Source organism: Lagopus muta, chromosome 2 (genome assembly GCF_023343835.1).
Source record: "Lagopus muta isolate bLagMut1 chromosome 2, bLagMut1 primary, whole genome shotgun sequence".
In the NCBI taxonomy this organism is placed as follows: domain Eukaryota; kingdom Metazoa; phylum Chordata; class Aves; order Galliformes; family Phasianidae; genus Lagopus; species Lagopus muta.
Genome location: NC_064434.1, coordinates 32213221 through 32222504, shown reverse-complemented (window position 1 = coordinate 32222504; position 9284 = coordinate 32213221). Strand labels below are relative to the sequence as shown.

General features: G+C 37.6%; 1 protein-coding gene across 1 annotated transcript in view; it reads right to left on the bottom strand.

The window, feature by feature from the left end:
- BCKDHB (branched chain keto acid dehydrogenase E1 subunit beta) overlaps positions 1-9284 on the bottom strand; it is a 1150961-nt gene that overhangs the window by 721407 nt on the left and 420270 nt on the right. The window lies entirely within an intron of this gene.

The following is a 9284-nucleotide window of genomic DNA, read 5'->3' as shown; positions in this document are numbered from 1 at the left end:
TGCAAATCTATTTTCACTGCATATCTCCCAGTAAAAAAAAAAAAAAAAAAAAATTAAAAAAATTCCTTGTCTGTTGCCACAGACGAGAGCAATGCAATTCAGACAGCTTGCTAAGAAAAAATGAGTACCATTTCTGTCAGCTGTGAAGACATTATATCATGAATAAGCCCTGATGAGGAAAGTTTCCTCTCTGCGGCTGCTGTAGGTGTCTCAGATTCTCAGCCTGAGAAGAGCTTCTGTTTGCTGGCTGCGTTATGTAGTCACGTCAGCTTCATGCCTACCAGTGAACAGAGGACCTGGGTACAATGAATCATTCAGTTCTCTGTATGAGGAAGGAAATACTTGGATGGCTAAAGGCAGGGTAGAGTTTCACTTAGAGCTGCACGAATTTCCCCGAAATTTTCTTAAAAAAACAGTGTAATGCTGTTTTTAGTGTGTTCTATTTGTCATTCAGAAACACAACACATTAGCAGCTTTGAACTCCTGGGCACTAAAAATATTTAAGTTACATAAGCAGATTGAGAGAAGGTCTGAATGACGCTTTCAAAGTGAAAATATTCTTATGCATCTTTCCACTGCTCCATCTAAATAACGCAGTTCTTGTAAAGGGCAGAGCTATAGACACTGAGACAGCCAAGCTATAACAGAGAGTGTAAAGAGGATTTGAACCAAGGTAAATACACAAACAGATCTGCAAGTTCAAGAATGAAAATTTCTTTTTTTTTCTAAAATAGAACATGCCATCAAACCTATAAATTTCTCTTTTTCTTCGAATTTTAGTGTTTTATATAAATTGTTTTATTCATTCTACATTTTTTAGCATTAATGGTTGATTTCAATGTTAACCTTCTTAGCTGAATTTTAATCAGAATATAATGTTGGTGAAGTATTGGTATAATGTGTTAAGGATTTTGTTTTAAAGATGCAAAATAGTTTGTTTCTTAAACAAAATTATGCACACAGTGCTAATAAAACACATGCTCAAAAAGGGAATCTATAATTGAAATAAAACCTAGAGCAACACTCATGGGCCAAACAAATTAAGTGAATGCCTGTTACCTCACTCTAAATTTAAACCAGCCTGCGTTCATAGAATCAGTTAGAAAAAAAACCAAACCCCTTCTAGAGGGGAAAAAAGTATATGTAGCCAAATTAACTTGAATTCTATAAAACCAATAATTTTACTACAGAATGGAGAAAAGTGATATGTGAAGTTCAAATGTAACATCGCCAAATAGTAAGAAAAAAATAGAAGAAAAAATATCCTAATTAGCAACAGACATAGACACAATATAAAAGAGGAGGGGCACGGGATATAGGAAAATATTTCAAATATGTTAGCACTTTAAAATGTCAGACAGTTTGAGACAGTTAGGGAAAAATTATTCCTTGGTTTGGAAGACCTAACAGACATGCAATAAAATTCATAGGAGCAGTACTACAATGGAGTAAAATAGCAGGAAGAGTCAAGTGTAACGGTAATATGATCTCATATTTAGTGATTTTGTATTTCTAGAAAGAGAGTGATTAACAGTACCTTTACTGGTTTGCTTATGAATTTATTTATATAAATATGTAGACATACCGAATACATACAGAAATCAGAGTAATAATGGATAATGCTGAATTTAGGAAATCTGGTCTATTTTAATTAAATAAAATGCCTTTTTTTTTTTTTTTTTTAATCTCTGGGGACGAAAACGGATAAAATGTCAAAGAAAATATTTTATTGTAATTTCAGCTTTGTAATTGCAATTTTTAATTTTCAAGAGCAACAGCAGTAATGCTCGATACAACTTGGAACAAAACAAAGCAAAAGCTTTCAGCTCTACTGCAAATCTTAAAAAAGAGAGTCTATCGGAACACTGAGGTGCAATTTCTCTCAGAGAGCATCACGTTAATATTTACATAAGATCTATTTTCACTAGTTCCAATGTAATACTTCAAGAGCCTGTAATTTGATGTTCATCTATGTTTATAAAATTATATGGACCAAATACTTATACCTATGTATCACTGAGCCCAAAGTTGCTATAGTTCGTCTGTTGTGCTTTATACAGATCAGCCTTAAGGTTGCTAAGGCTGCTAAAGCATTATTAGATTACGCTTGAGGAAGGCTGAGGGATATTTATTTCTTTGAGAAGACATCTTTTATTCTAATTATTATATGGCAAATTTAATGATATGCTATCCCTAAGCACCAAATACATTTTACCTCCACGATTTTCCTTTTTTTTTTCTACGGAAAAATGGAAAGTCTTCACTCTTTTTTCTTAGTATCTGACCCTTTAAGTTGTTGACCTTAAATATTTCACAGATGCAAAGAGCATAATTCCCTGCAGCTCACTCCTTTATAAGCAAAACCTGTATATTAGTGAGCTAGTGCAGTGAAGAAGAAATGGAGTTTACTTGGAAAACTTAGTTGGCTATATTTTGCTGTTAGAACATAGAATCATAGAATCACAAGGTTGGAAACGACATATAAGATCATCTAGTCCAACCATCCTCCCATTACCATTGCCACCACAAGCACTAAACCGTATCTCGCAGCTCCTCATCCAGAAGCCTCTTGAACACTGCCAGGGACGGCGACTCCACCACCTCCCTGGGCAGCCATTCCAGTGCCTGACCACTCTCTGAGAGAAACAGTTCTTCCTTATGTCTAACCTAAATCTCCTCTGGTACAACTTGTTGCCATTTCCTAGGGTCCTGTTTGTTGCCTGGGAGAAGAGGCGAACATCTCACTCTGTTAAGAAAGAAGGTCCTTTTATTTATTCTGTTTAATTTTTATTTATTTATTTATTTATTTATTTATTTATTGAACTCAGAAATGTGGTGAAAAGATTCCTCTACACTGTGGGCCCACTTAGGAGATGTTCACTGTTATGGGAGTGGTTTGGTCAGCACTGCTACTTATTCCTCCATTTGTCCCTATACCTTGTTTCTGCAGGGTGGATGGGAAAGAAATCTAACAGGTGATGGCAGATCCTTTTAAACTAATGCCTAGCTCGAACTGTGGGAGTTCTCTGAACTATCTCAGTGTTTGGGAAGCATGGATTTCTGTTGAATTTTGATGGCTTGTATGAAAATATGTGTATCTACAGAAATTTCTTGCTGGTGATCAGATTTTGTAGATTCTGTATGTATCTTTATTGGCAAGATAATTAAGGGTAACTAAATTTTGCCATATAGTCACAGCTGACTTCAACCCAGCCTTGCTAGGTTATATAAAGCTCCTGTTTTATTTCAGTTATGTGAAAAATTGTATTATTGTTCATGCAGAAATTTATTAAGTCAATCTGAGAACTCTGGAGAGTATGTGAAGTATCTGCATATCATGAAAAATAAATATCATGCATTAATAGTTACAAATAAAATAAAAAATAAGCTACCTTGTTGAAGTTACTCTTTAGGGACGTAGCTGGTTTTTTGGTTTTCTGGCAGGCCCTTCTAAGGATTCCCAAATGGACCTGAGATGTATTGGTTTTGATCGAAGTTTTGTGTGGCTTAATTTTTTCTCTTTTGATTTTGATGCTGTCTTTACGCTTGCAACTATCAGGCTACAGTTGCAAAGTGCGGACAAAGGATCCCACACAGCAGTTCTCAACATTTTTGTAGCAAAACTAGTCTATCAGAGGAAGATTTCTGAAAAATATGATCACTGTGGCAGCTACTGAGGCACAGGAAAGGCAAAAGGTTGTCATACCTCATCTTCTGAGCAACAACACTGGATAACTGCTGAAAATTTCAAAATATCAATGTGAAAGTACTCAATGACCTCAACATAGTCCATGTCCTTGTTATCTGAGTGTAGACTGAGCAGTCATCTGTCACAATGTTCATGTATTATTCTCTATTTGCACAATGTTTGTTGCAATTGAAATATCCTCAGTTTCTGTTTCTTTTCAATTGACTTTCTTTCATGGGACTGAATAGCACAGTGACACGAAACCAGAAAATACTTTTTGAGTCAGAGCCACAAGAAAGTCAGGGATTTGGATGCCATTATGGAAGCTTTGCATAAGCTTTGTACACGTGGAGCATGTTTTGGGGGGGAAAAAAAAAAAAAGGGTAGTCACTGTTTGTAATATGGGGCTGTTATTTATAAAGTTAGTGTTGAGTGCAATGATTTAAGGTTTAAATCCAAAAAGAAATTTTCACCAGTGATACTGTTTATGAGCCATGTATCAGAAACACAGTTTCCTTCTTAGCATATTAGACTGTGCTGACTGGAATAAGTTTTTTCTTCTTTTAACAAAAATTTCAACATCCCTCAATCTTCCTAGCAAACTTTATTTTATTATGAAATGTGGGGTTGCAACCTTACAGCTAATTAGAAACTGACTCTATCTTTCTTTCTAGTTAGTTAAAACACAAGCCACCGTTTACTCTTTCTTTGGGAGTTAAAATAATATATATGTTAGGCAATGTACAAAAACTGTGGTCCCTTCTGTAGGGCTCCATGGACCAAGGCAGGTGAAATCACTGAGATTCACAGGCTGCACAGGTGCAGCTCCCATGCTGCAATGAGTTTCCTTGGCTATAGGGGTAGGTGTGGGTGTAGGTGTAGGCACAGCAACAGACAACTATTCCTGGGCACATCGGGGCTGTCCCAATGTGGAAACTAAGCAACATTAGTATTGTTACATAAAGTTGAATTGAGGATTTCTCTCTGCGCACAAGCCCTCTAACAGCACAACATAAAGCTGATAGATCACTCATGAGGCTGGGTTACTCTTTAGTGTTTTTGCGACTGGCAAAGCCCATCTCTCCTTATGCTTTCTTCAATACATTGTCTAATTAGAGGATTATATCTTTGGGCAAGGGTCTTTCCTGTAGATTCTGAACAAATTGGTTTCTAAGTGAGCAAGGAAGGGGTCACATTTGGGACTTATTTGATAGAAGATGTGACTGCTACTGTGTCCTTGATGAAAAAGAGAAAAAGAAGTTTTTAATGGAAAGCCGAAGAATGAGTTAATAAAATAAGACTAAGGAAAAGAAGAGAAAAAAGATGGCCATTAATTTTGATTAATTGCAGATTTCTCCTCTCTCTTTAGTCATCTATGCATTTGGAGTCCTCATATTTGCCAGATGAGACTAATAGGAAAGTGTTTCTCTTCTATGAAAACTCATGTCTAAGTGGAAGCTAATGAGGTGAAAATGATTTACCTTCAGCAGAAATTGTTCCAAGGTTGCCTTTTTATCAGCAAATATGCTGCAAAGCAGGAATAATTAGCCCAGGGACAGCCTTACTACTGCAGCTCTGCAGGGCTCAGAGCCAGTCTGGGGCCTCTGCACATCACTGCAGGTGGGCAGACAAAGCTCTTGTTCAGCTCCAGCCTGGTTGCCTCCACCAGCATGCCTAACAGCATGAGCATACATGTATCTTTTATCTTCTAGATCTGCCAGCATAGCCCTTCAGCAAATTGGCAAATAAAAACCTTTTAATTCCCCAGGAAAATCCCAAAACTAGCTTCTGAAGTTCAGAAGGCACATCCGCATTTCATAGATGCTACTTGGCACCAGGTTCTGAAGGCATGTGCCCATCTGGTGATGGAGTCTCTATAGTAATGCTTTTAATGTATAACTCTAAAAGGCAAACAGGCCCAGCAGCTATAGCTGCAGCAAGAAGCCTGGCCAAATCACTGCACCTTGCTTTGAAAGGATGTGTTGTCCTTGTCCTCACCAAGTTCTTCCCCAGCAGCTTCTGCTATTACTGGCATAAGCATTAAGGAGCTCTCACATAATGGAGGTGCAAGGCTTTCTGTTTTCTTCACCACAGATGCATGTCTCCTCAGGGCTAGTTCACACAAGCCTAGGATTTTATAGGTCTGATCTGAGCCCAACGCTGCAAACATTAGTTTATGCAGACAGATCTCCATGGAAGTCCAGAACAGGCTACAGTCTGAATGAGTTTCCATTTGGAGGCTGGTGTAACCATGGAGCAGGTGTGAATGCATCCATTGTATCCACCAGAATGAGGAATATGCAATGCTTTCCTTCAGGGGAAAAAATAAAAAAATAAAGAAGAAAATGAGAAAGAGAAGAAAAATCGGTGCATGGTTCTTTTCAGATATTTATTTAGCAGATTCTGTAATGCATTTACCCAGATTGGAAAAACAAAATAAAACAAACAGACAAGTAATCAGGAGAACAAAAAACTACTGTAGATTTCAGAAAGCTGTAGAATTAAAGGGGTGGTCTCCTCTTTCATCACACTGCCCACTTCAACCTGCTTGCACAGTGTCTGCCAGGAAACTGTTTAAAGTTCCTGTGGCTTGAGAAATGGCCAATCTTTACAAAGAAGGAGATTTTTATCTGACCAGCCAAAATCTTAGAATGTCAATACTTGGCTCTGACTAACAAATAAATAAACAAATTTGCATGCACACATCATCTAGGATGGCAGTCTATCACTAGGTAGCTAGATTCAAATCATAAGGGATTAAAATTATATTTTTTTCAAGTTGTGAAAGCTTCTTTCCAGACATAATTTCCAGTGGTCTACTAACCAAATTTGAGGTATTATATCTAACTATGGTGAGACATACAGACATAAGAGGAATAAATGAATCTCAGGAAGGCTGCAGTCTTTTATACTTCTGCTACACTTACAAATCCAGAACAAACAAGTAGCAAGGAGTTACGAGAAAAAGAATGCTCCATCCTCTTCATAAATAACTTGTGTACGATGTATGACTCTTGTCCAAGCAATCACTTACACCACAGCACTTCTCACCTACCTTTAGGCATTTATGATGTAGCCATCATAGTCCTCCTGTACAGGCAGTAGGACAAAACTCTTCATATCTGTTTCAGTACTCTAAAATGAGGCAATTGTTCTCCAAGAGGTAGTATTCCTTCTCCAGAAAGTATTAAACAATGAGAATCCAATGTGAAGACACCTACCTTTATATAGATTATCCCAGGAGACTGACAGGGTGTTTTGACTGTGAGTCTATTTAATAATTGAAATATCTTGTGAGAATTTCTGTGGAAGCAGACCAGTTTAGCTGACCAAGAGCAAAGGGAATTTCTTTTAAAAGATAAGTTTTTATCACTATACAAATAACCTTCTTCTCTTGCCCCAGAAGATCAGCAGGGACAAAGAATAAAAGAAGCTTTGCTCCAGTGTACTACAACTCCTCCACTGAACTGTGAGAAAGCAAAAAGCCTGCACAGGGACATTTACTGCTTCAGCAGCTCTCTCCTTTCACTCTTTTTTACAGTGAGTGTTTCTCACTCCTATTTAGACCTCACATCTAAGCCATATGTGACAGGACATGTGAATGCTGAAATGCTGTTGCTCTCAGTTGTGTATGGAGAGAGGTAACTGAAAAATTGTAGAAATGCAAAATTCAAAGGTCAGGGGAACAAAGATGATTTCCAGATGAACTTTGTAGCTTTCTGAAGTGAAACACTTTTTAAGGGAGGCACCTTGAGACACTGAACCTCATCACTCTGTAAGACAAGACCAGCAAAGAAGGCCACTTGTCTTGTGCAAAAATATAAGATGAATCACTGTTGGTTTGAGATTTTCAGTCATTTTGATCTAATAGAACTTTTGGACTGGAATTAGTGCAGAGCCAAAGCAGCCCACGGCAGAAAGTGCCAGCAGAATCTTCCCCGCTTGGTAGCAAGTGCCCTTACTTCACTGAGGGTTGTATATAGTTTGTATTACTTAGAGGGGCCAAGAACATTCATTACTTTTCCTTTAGAATACCCAGAAATGCGCAAGTGAGTGCAAGAATAAGCAAGGGTGCTCTCTGCACTCTTGGCACAGTCCAGACCACTCTAAGGTACTGCGTGTTGGAGGGTTGTCATGGCAAGAACAGCACCATGGCCCAGCAAGTGCTGTTATGTCAGGTAAGCTAGCAACTTCAAGCAGTATTGCTGCCATTTTATTGACAGAATATAGGACTATAAATTTTGAACCTAATTTAATTTTTTTATATTTTCCCCTTTCTTCAACAGTGTTCAACTTTTTTAGGGAGAATATATAAAAATATAAAAATAGGGAAAAAAAAGTCTGCAAAATCAATGATGTGCTTCACTCCTGAATATCTTCATGGTACTTAGCACTAATGGCAAAAGGAAGTCGTTTTTCACTTGCTCCTGCCTCACAGTTAAATCTTTTGAGGCAGTCTTTCTTAAATTAAAAGATGAAGCGTGCTGTAAAGGAGTGCTAGTTGGCATGTCTGCTCTGTCTCTGCAGCACACTTAATCTATACCAGGAGAGAAAATTTGGAGCCCAGCATATGCTCCCGTATCCAAATCTCTTCCACAGCACACAATGCTATTTGAAAAGCAGAAACATCTTAAAGGATCTATTGCAAAATTTTGCAGGATTCCCCTAAGAGCCAACAATGTTGGTTGCTCTTTTAGATTTGCTTCTCCAATATAAGAATGCTCATGACTGCATCTGTCTTTCAAAATCTTCACTTCTGATTTGGCATGTTCTCCTAATCTGGCTTAAGATTGCACCTTTTCTTCAGCTTTTGTCTAATTTTATTTGGAATTGTTTTTGTTTCCACTTTTTTTCCCTGCAATATTTTTGCAATATGCAGCTGTTCAGCATTAATCTAAATGAAAAGGATTATTTTCTTCCTTTCGTCTAACTGGTGTTTTCAATTTACATTCTATTTCTAAATAGTATCGATGTTATTTTAAATACCTGCATTTTCCCCAGAATATGAATTCCTTGTAACACATATATCTTCAATTCACCTGGCAGCTGTTTTTCATGCATATTTGCATAGAAGAACCCCTTACACTTCTGAGGCACTTATTGGATCTGAAAACTCAGCAGCTAATAAAACAGTTAATTTTGGATAACAATCAGTCCAGAGAGGCCATACGGGGACAATGGGGGCACTGGGGATTTTTTACTTCTTATGGAATTGAAAGAAATGGAAAAATTGGGTAACCACTTATTTGAAACTGCCTGTGATAAATTAGGTGACATTCTGGGAGGATCTGACAACACTGTGTCATTTTCATTGTGATACTCAGTTTTGAAGAGATGCACAAATGAAGGAAGAAAACCAGGACATTAGTCTCATATGTACTTGACATGTTTCTGACACAAGAGTAAAACAGCCTGCTTTGACAAGGGTGAATTTGCATAAGAGAAAGCCTGTCGTTTTTTATGACCCCAAAAAACTGAAGCAGATGAAGATGCCAAGTTTTCAGCTCCTTTTGTTTTCTTCGAGCTCTCACACCTTCATGCATTTTTCCATGCCACTCCCAGTGGAATGATTTCCTTAGTCCAGTACTCCAAGATC